Below are 9,894 nucleotides of genomic sequence, written 5' to 3'. Positions count from 1 at the left end.
AGCACTTATTTGAAGTGAAAGGTATCCTGAATGGGACAGTTCTGGTGCTCATACAAGGTTGTCCTGTTGGTGCTACTCATAAAAGGTTCCAGAGGGAGGTCATTTTGGCAATCATTGGAGGAGACTTGTTCCATTACAGCCTGTGAGGTAACATGGTCACAAAGAGCACTCAGACCAAGTTCCTTGCAGTGTGTGCATTATGCCTGGCACAAACACAAGGAGTGTGTTTGTCTGCTGATAATCAGACCAATAGGGTGTGTTATTACATTTCAGTGTGTTATTGCAGTTATTAAATAGCTTTCCCAAGGATTACAGAATAGCTGTTTTTCAATAATATGTTCCTTGATGCCAGCTTGAAAAAGAGTTCATGAGGATTTTTAAAAGGTCTGTTAGCAACATTCCAATTTAGGTAAGTATTGTGGTTGAATTCAAATCATGAATAAAATATGAAATAGATTAAGAAAGATAGATGGAGTGTTGAAAGAAGATTCAAAATCTGTTTTGGCTAATCCTCATAGCTTTAATTTTATAGAACTGCTTTCTTCACACATTACTGACTAAAAGTGCTTCATCCATTCAAATATCCACACTGCCACAGACAAGTTTCTTCTACGTTTTTGCCTTTCACCAACTAGAAATTGAAGGGAAGAGACCAAAAAATATGGCTTCTCAGATACATAATTCTAGCATTGAAAGAAATTTAACTCTGCCCTGTGAAGTGACACACATTTAAGATGGTTGAAGCACATGTTTAAGATGGTTGAAGATTTTGTCTCCAGCTTAGAATAAATTTCATTAGCAATGTGGCAATTTTAATGTTTTCTTTTTTTCTTGGTAGGTCTTTGTGTGTCTTTGCAATATTTCATACTTAATGATTTATTTTGAGAGAAATTTTGACTTGGATCACTTGCATTATCCTGTAAGTAACATAGCTTCAGGTTTATTGTCAGGAATATTTTCTTTTAGCCTTTATGATAGTGTTCTTTGGGGAGTTACTTAATTTTGTGTATTGTGACTAAATCTGCTGAAACAATACCATGGACTGTTTCTAGCAGTTTGACAATATATAACATTGACCTTGCTAAGAAGCAAGAATATTCCTTCTTTGTTTTCCAAGATTAAGAACATCACCAGACTCACTAACATTACTGCTGCCTCCCCTAATAATGTATTTGTGAATTTGTCCTCCAAGTTTAATGGAGGACAGTGCTAGCAATCTGGAAAATTTGGCAACATTACTCATTGTAAAAAGCCTATTTACATATATTAAGGATGCCTTGCTAAAGTTTAACAACTAGACCTCCCTGAGCAGCCAGCAGCACTGAACCTCTCAGGTACCCACACAGCACTCAGCTTGTCTTTGCTGCCTGGGAGGTTAATTGATGCAGCTGAGTCAGCTAATCATCACTGCAAGGAAAACACATCCACATGTTTACTGTGGACAGGGACATTTACCATCACTGCAGAAAATAATAAGCCATCAAGTTAGGAAAATACTCCATTTTACTCCAATAAACTGTCTCTGGCCTGCAGCAAATGCTGTGAACAGCACAGAGACAGGGCAAGCATGCAGTGATCCTACCCCAAATACCCTCTCAGTCTGCAGTCCTCTGCATCATAATTCCTAAACCTGTTGTTGTGCCTGTTTTGAAGAACTTTTCTGCCATTAATCTGCCCAGGAAGTTGTGTATCCCTTTATTCTTGCATTTACAACCTCATGTGGCAAGGAGGCCCAGTGGTGGCAAGGATCTTCTTCCAGTTTATCCTACTTGCCTGCCTGAGGCATCAGTTCCAGGAGAGGGTTTACGTGGTGGAAGGTGTAGAGCAACTCTTATGGAACATCTTGGGCTGCTTTCAGGGGTGCATAAAGGGAATGTCCACACATCCAAGCCTTACAAGCAGGAGTAACTCATGTTCAGTGAGAAAAGAGTAGCTGGGAAGCAAAAAAATAAGGTTTTGGATGAGTTCTAGTCTCACATTTTCCCTTTGCTATGTGTTTTCAGCTTAGTCTGCTTTAAAAAATGTAGGTGCACTTATGGTCCTGTTTGAAAGAATTCAGCCTCCTTTGAGAAATGATGTGACTGTTCAGGTAGGGCTGGACAGAAGAACACTCAGAGCAGTTTTAAAATCCAGGTGTGCTTCCATTTGTTCTGCTGTGGGACTGATCCACAGCTGTGTGCAAAGTCCTTCCTAGACACTTGCAGTAACCCTGCAATTGTCACTCTCCAAGTCCTACCCCCACTACTGCCTGTTGATCCCTGTTATAATTGATCAATGTTACATCTGCTCTGTTCTGTACTCTGATTAAATTAGAATCCCATTAAGCACTTGGCTGTCAGGCAAAGAAAATGTCTGATCTTATTTTCAGTATAAGGCATGCCCTCTGCACTCCCACACATCAGAAAATTTTCAAGGAGTGATAAGGCTGCAGTTTTCATGGGATTTCTGCATTTCTCCAAGGACTTGTTGAAAATGTGGCAGCTTACTAGTTGAATATTAGATTTTTAAGTGGCACAGTGCAATGATTTGTCTATTAAGGACTTCCCAAAGAGCTGCCCACTCCTCGAGGGTGATCCTTCACAGAGTCAGCCACTCTCCAGTGATGCCACAGCAGCAGGACCTGGGCAAAAACACCCCTTCAGTCCATTAAAACAGTCACACAGATGGGAGCTGGGTCCCATCTCATGATAAAGAACAAGCCTCATTTGGCAGTCCTGGGAGAAGTGCTGACAAAACCTGAATTTAAGGTACTTTGTGGCTTTCTATTTTTGTTGGAAAATCAGGATGTCAGTAGAGCATTTGTGTCAAGGACTATGAGCTGAATATTCCCTTTGACATTTCTAACAAAGCCCACCAGAACTTGCCACAGTGCTCAGGCATTCCTGAGGTGTGTCACCCCTGCCTGTGTTTCTGGTCCTGTTCCTGGAGGGTTTACAAGTCCTTGTTCATCAAGTGGTATTGACTTTGAGTGCAACAAGAGCTGTTGTTTCAGCAACCTGGTCTAGTGAAGGATGTCTCTGCTCATGCTGGGGATCAGAACTAGAGGGTCTTAAAAGGTGCTTCCAACCTAGGCCCTTCTGGGATTCATGTTAAGAATATTTGGCAAATCATCTAAATCTCTTCTTACTTGCTACTGTGTTAATATTTTGTGTTTTCCTTTAAAAGGCAGCCTGTCTTCTGCAATCTTCCCTTCAAATCAGGTTGCTTAACAGCTTAAAGTCTTTAAAACAGTGTGTGCCCATTTTGTTCTCTTGGATCATTCTATGCCTTCTGCTAAGCAGTAATAAAACAAAATGGAAATAAAAGATTTTGTTTTAAATATTCACTCCTTAACTGTGCATCCTATGGGCTGGGCTCAGTTAATCTCTGGATTTCAGTGTAAAATATTATGGCATTTATCTGTAAAACTTATTTGTACTGCACAACACTTGAGAAAATCCCCAAACCAAACCCTTTTTGTACCAAGTACATTCATTCTCTGCTATCAAAGGAAAAAAAAAAATCTTGAGACCACTAAGCAGCTGCAACCTTTTCCATAGACCTTATTTCTCTGATATTAGCTGAGCTGTGTATTGCACTTTCTGGGAGCAGAAAGAAATCCCTGCTCTAAAGCAGGTGTCTGTGCTGCCTGGAAATGTCACTCAGCCCTTCCAGACCAGAAATTAATTGTGGCCCCACCACGAGAAAACGAGAAGATCAAAGCACTTGTAGTGCTGTGCCCTGGCAAGTTATTTGGTTTTCACCTCAGGAAATCCAGCTTCAAATGCCACCTAACCTACCTTAGCCGGTCACTCAGGAGCATGTATGCAACAGACAAAAAAGTTAATAAAAATACATCAGGCACCCCCCCACTGACAGCTTTTTAATTACCAATCATTTGCTGCTCACACAGAGGAGCAGCGTGGTGTCCTCTTGGGTGCTTCATTAGTACCATCCAATTTTGGCTATGTCAAGGTTTATTTTCTGGTCAGTCCTTTAAGAATAGAAAAATCAAATATAATAAAAATACAACCTGTAACGTTGTAACTGTCAGGGTAGCAATTATTGATGGATTGAAATCAGACCTTCTAGCCTGGTTTTCACATTTTTATAGTTTCTTTTGATGTTTCAAACTCTTTTGATGGTAAGAAGGAAATTTTTATTAAAAGAAAAATCTATTTGTCTTGTTCTTCAACAGACTGTTGTGCCCAGGGCTTTGAGGTGCTCTGTCATGACAGACCTGCAGGGAGCCCCTGTCCTGCTCGAAGAATTAATCCCTCTCCTTTCAGCCACAGCACAACTCACCCATTTATGGGGTCCCTCAGTCAGCCCAAAGGTTAGTGAGCACTGAGGAGCATTGCAAAAAGTGTTTACAGCTGATTTAAGATGGGAGGGCATTGGCTGTGATGCTGCACTCCCTTCTCCTCCCTTAATTTAAGGTTCTATTCTGTCCAGTGAACTTTAAATAACCAGAAACTATTCTGTGTTCAGAAAGAATGAAATGAAAGTGAGTGACTCCTTAAAAAATCTCATTGGAGCATGTAGCAGATTCTCAGGCTGCTTCTGCCATTAGATTTTTTAGTTTTCCTTGCTCAGCATGATAATTGTAATAGCTCCTGGATTTATATACTGGAGGAGGATTAACACATGCACGTCACTATCTTTCTACAGTTGCAATTTATGTTTATCTTCCTCCTGCTGCTGGTCCCAGCTATTGATTTCCAGCTGCTGCCTTTCTACCTAAGCCTGGCTGCAGAGGGAGATTTAGACAAACAAAAGGTCTCCACTGGATCCTTGGGAATAGCTCAAGGTGCTTTAAATTCCCTCAGCCACAGGATTGTGGGTCTGTGCTGGAGCCAAATCATCTCATCACTCGTTCCACCTTGTTCTTGTCATGGACACTGAGTTACAGGGGCAGCCCCCAGCAAACGGGGCACCTGAGCTCTGGGGGTGGATCTGTTCCCAGCTGCCTCTTTAGGGTAAGTTTTGCTGGGAAGAAACTGCCTGGAGAGTGGTGTTTGGGGTGTTTTTTAGGATATGTCTGTATTCCACTGCAATGCCTGCTAACTCCTATGAGCTCTAGACTTTTTAAAGTTTTAGTGAATATCGACCCTTCATTTCTGTGGCATGGAATTGTTTACTAGGTAATGCTGTGTGCTGTCAGCCAGTCCAGGTCACCAACAGCTTCAGTTTGATTTACTCTCTTTTGTCTTGCTGTGTTTTCAGCCAAGCCCTGTGAATAATCTTGGCATTTTGTTGTGGTCCAAGCTCAGGCTCTGCAGCTCCATGCAGAAGCTTTGCTGTCAGTGCTGTCACTTTAGGTCTTTCTTTCCAGAGGCTCTGTGACAAGTTTCAGGACTCTCCTGAAAGCTGCACCCTCCTGAGCTGCTGGAGAAGGTTCAGGTTGGTTTTCCTTTCTGCTGCTGGCTCCCATTCCCAAGCTTGATGAAAGACTGATCAACTGGGGCTCAAAGTCTGAAGGAGAAGCCTTCAGGTGAGCACAGCTGCTTCCATGCTTTTCTGCTGCTTGGTTTAATTCCAATTCCCTCAACAGAGCCATTCTTTATCTGCTCATTCCCTCATCTTGTTTTAATTCTGTTCTGTGAGTCTCCTACCCACTGCTGACCTGCATGTATAGCAGTAATTAAGTAGGGATCATGAAGTAACTTTATTTGTATAATCTAGAGAAACAGTATTCAGAAGCATTTTTATACCCTGCTTTTTCATTAAGAATATGGGCTCATCAGAGCAACGAGTTTGTGGGAGGACTTTTAAGAATAATTGTGTGAATCTGATTCTGATTAAACCTAGAGAGATGGATCAACCTCCTGAATAACCAGCTGCTGGTATTTAAGGTGAAAGTCTTGGCTTCAATTTCCTCTTTAAGTTCAGCAGAGCAGGAACTTGGATTCAGAGCAAATTCTAAAATACAAATCCTTATCTTGCCTTATTTCACTCTCACAAACCAAGCCTCATTTTTCCACAGCTTTTAAAGAAAAGCTTTGCTTGACCTAAAAATCAGCCATATAGAGCTCCAAGAACCAGGTTGAAAAGTTAATTGCACCTTCTACACTCCAGTGTAGCATTATTGATTAGAACACTTATTTAAAAAGTAGATTTTTTTTTTACGTACTTCCAAGCTTTATTGCCGAGATGGTGAGATTGCTTTCAAAAATCCCCAACCTTGAACTCCACTCATCAGTATAAATTCATTACCTGAGTTAATCTTGCTGTGTAGCAAATAAGAAAGGTCTACCAAGCATTATGTTTTTAGAAGCATTTCCAATCTCACTTTGGCAAAACACTGTGGCTTTAAGAGCTTGAAATGTGTTTGAATCTTCTTGCAGCTGAGATGGGAAGACACAATCTATAACACTTTTCATTTGCTGTATCTTCTAAAGTGTTCTGTACCTGAGGTTATTACTGGCATCTCTATATAAAGCAACAGAGTATGTATCACCTTAGAGATGTAATTAGTGACCTACTCTTGTTTTTCATCTTTCATGATAAAGACAAATTCAAACTTTCTTTTCTATCTCTTTTCCCAAATTCAACCTGGCAGGCAAAGATTAACGACAGGAAATAACACCAAGTGCTTTCCCTGGGGATTCCTTTGCCTTGGCTCCTGGCTTACAATCTCTTTTTCCTGCTTTAAGGTCTGATTGAAAAAAGTCATTTATTGGTAGTTTGTTAAATTTAGGAAGTAGAAAAATGCAAAGTGTGGGGGAAAGCAGTATGCAAAGCAAGCCATTAAATTTCACTGATTTCAGAAGCCAGAGCATCTTTTTGAGATATTTGCTGTGTTGTGGCCATTGTGGGGGAGACAAACACTTTAGTTAGGGCAACTGTCAGGTTTAGTGGGACTGACAGTGTATTACCATCCCTGCTCAGCAGCACAATGGTAACTTCAGAGCTCAACTACAGATTATCTGGAAATGGTGCCTTGCTACAGTGGTACCTTCACACCTACAGATGTCACCATCTCTTAGGGCCTGGTGTGTTACCTTAAAGTTTACAACAGCCACTTCAACTAATTGCATAGAAATTAGCACAAGAATGCCAACAGTGAGTCTGAAACTCTGAGAAGCAGACATGGTAACCCTCTCCATCCCAGTTACTCTTCTTCCTTCCAGCTAAATAACTTCAGAGTCAAAAAATATTCATCTGAGCTCTTTATCAGGGTGGTCATGAAACAGCACAATGACATATTCTTGGTTGTGAAGGCAAGCAAACAAATGCATGTGCTTTCCAGAAATCCATCTGCTTGGTGACTGTGACAGAGCCTCCAAAGACAGACAGCATCATTCCCCCAGCCTTCATCCACAAGAAATACAGCATCTCTCAAAGGCCTTTCCTAAGCAAGCACAGGCAACTCTGTAACATCAGTCAAAATTGCCACCTTCTAGAACAGTCATGAATATGAAATCAAGCTCTAAAATGATTGTATGGAAGTTGCCCTGTCTTGCTAAGTGAAATGAGCTTTCCCTCTGTATTGAGTCTTTATGGGTGGAATAGATTTGTTGCAGTGGTTTGGTTTTGTTAGTGCTGAGGAGTCAGCACAGGTCAGTGGGCAAACTGAATTGTCATCTGTCTGCCTGAAACAGAATTGTTCATCTGTGCTCCCCTCAGTGAGCCTGGGCAGCCAGAACCACGTCCTGAGCCCAGCCCAGGCTCTTTGCACAGGCAAAGGCTCTCAGGGTGCTGAATGAACCCTGCCCTCAGCAGCACCTCCTTGGGAGCAGCCACTGCTCCTTGGCTTGTCCAACACTTGTGGAACCACTTTGCACAGTGAAAGGAATTTTTTTTCCACTTTTATGCACTCTAACAGACATGAAAAGTGATTTCTGAGATTAATGCAGTATAAAATTTTAACTCACTTTGTATAACTTCCTTCTTTTTAGACAGGAAGGGTTTTTTCCTCATCTATATTATGACATGCTTTGGCAAAAGCAATCTTACTCTTTTAACATTGGCAGCTTGGGATGGGCATAATATTTACAAATGATGTCACGAACAAGTTATGCAAATCACCCAAATGAGAACCAGTAAGTTTTTATATCCTGCCAAACAATCGTGTATTATAGAAATGCCACATTTTACAGTCAATTTGAGAAATGTTTTAGAGACTTTAAAATATTAGTGCCCTATTTTTCATATTGCTCAACATCTATAACAGGATTTGTTAATACCATGAGTCCAAAAATATAAACCTTTGGAATATGACAGAAGAAATAACCGTAATAGATTTTAAAAACCTAAGCGACTTTGAAAAGCCTCTTGGAAGTTCATAATACTGTCAATTTTTTAAAGATCTTGTCTAAAATTGAAAACCTGTATGACTGCAGAGAGGCAATCTGTGCCTTTCTAGCTAGTATAAAAATACCGTTTCTTAGTGCATGTAAATGAGCCATTATAAAATAAATCAGCAAAAAAGTAATGGATTCTCTTAATGTATGAAGCTCTCCAAAGGGCTCATCTACACTGCAGAATTCACAAGTGTCTGAACTCAGCTAAGGATCAGTGACTGCATGGTCACATTAACTGATTTTTAACATTGTTCCACAATCCCTTTGGCAGTGTCCTGGAAATTTCTTTTTTAGGAGGTTCTGGCTACTCAAAGTAGGGTTACTAGGAGTCACAAATCCCAGGGAGATTTGCAAGACCCTCCCCTTTTCCTAACTCAGTGTGGGGCTACTAGTGAAAAATGAGCCATAACCAGCTCATTTTTAAATGATTTATCTAGATTTGAAGACATTATTGAAGACATTATTGAATTATTTGTAAGCTTTATTTTTTTTTTTCATCTTAAAAGGGTCATGTGGATTCTTGGATTGAAAAACAGGAGAAGATTTCCCTTGGAAAAGAAATTGCCAGTCACAGTAGTAACCCACACAACATTTCTCCCCAAGTGAAACAAAGGAACATCTTGGTGGGGAATAAGGAGCAAATATCATAACAGTAAATTTGTGAGAACTACAAAGTTATAACTTTTTAAAATGTGCTATTGAGGGTTTTTTCTAAGCATAAATGTTTTCATGCCATATTACATCTGAAATCCTTACAACAGCTTTCTCCCTTCCCTGTAAACTCCTAGGAGAATGGGCTTATTTTTTCAAAGCTCTTCTAAATCTCCATCCCCCTGCCAGACTTCATTTAAAAGGTTACAGGGCTCCAGTGCCTCGTTCCTGGTGTTTTACTGTTTGTGTGCTGAGCCCAGTGCCCTGGGTTTGCATAAGGCTGGTGGTGTGAAGTGTTAGTTCACTTTTTTGGTGAGATATTTACTGCTGGGCAAGGGCAAGCTGGGGCTGTTCTAACCTTGGTTTCCCCCTAAGTCTTTTTATGAAAGGCTCACAACAATTTTGTTTTGATTGAAGCTGTGACAGAAGCACCTGGGCTGGATGAAGCCAGGCCAGGCCCTGACAGGGAGGACAAGGGGGGATATTTCAGAGGTAAAAATAAATGCACAGGGTGAAGTGTGAGGTAGGGAAGAGGGGACAGGGGTAACTGAGTCCTGTGGGGTGCTTTGTTGGTACAAACCTTTGTGTAGTACAATTAAATATTGTACATCCTCGTACCCTGAGGAACCACAGGGCCTCTCAAGCTGAGTCTTCTGCTCTTTTCCACATTTATAAAATATTCTCCTACATTGCTGCAGAGTGTTGGGTGTTCCCAATCCAGCTGAGACCCCCCCATCCTGCCACACTTGTGCCATCACTTTGTGTTTCAGGCCCAAGTGTTGGGGCTGAGTGGGAATGTCACCCCTCTCTGAAGCATCCCACAAGTTTTTGGCATTGTGAAAGTAACTTTTATACTGAGTTGTGTTGGCAGTGTAGTGTTGTGAGCTATTTCACCGGTGCTGTGGCATGTGCAATATATATTGTGTGTGTTGCAGCAACAGGAGGGATGATGAATGGG

The sequence above is a fragment of the Lonchura striata genome, chromosome 12 (genome assembly GCF_050655825.1).
Source record: "Lonchura striata isolate lonStrDom1 chromosome 12, ASM5065582v1, whole genome shotgun sequence".
Classification (NCBI taxonomy): Eukaryota; Metazoa; Chordata; class Aves; order Passeriformes; family Estrildidae; genus Lonchura; species Lonchura striata.
Note: the sequence above shows the minus strand (reverse complement) of the source record.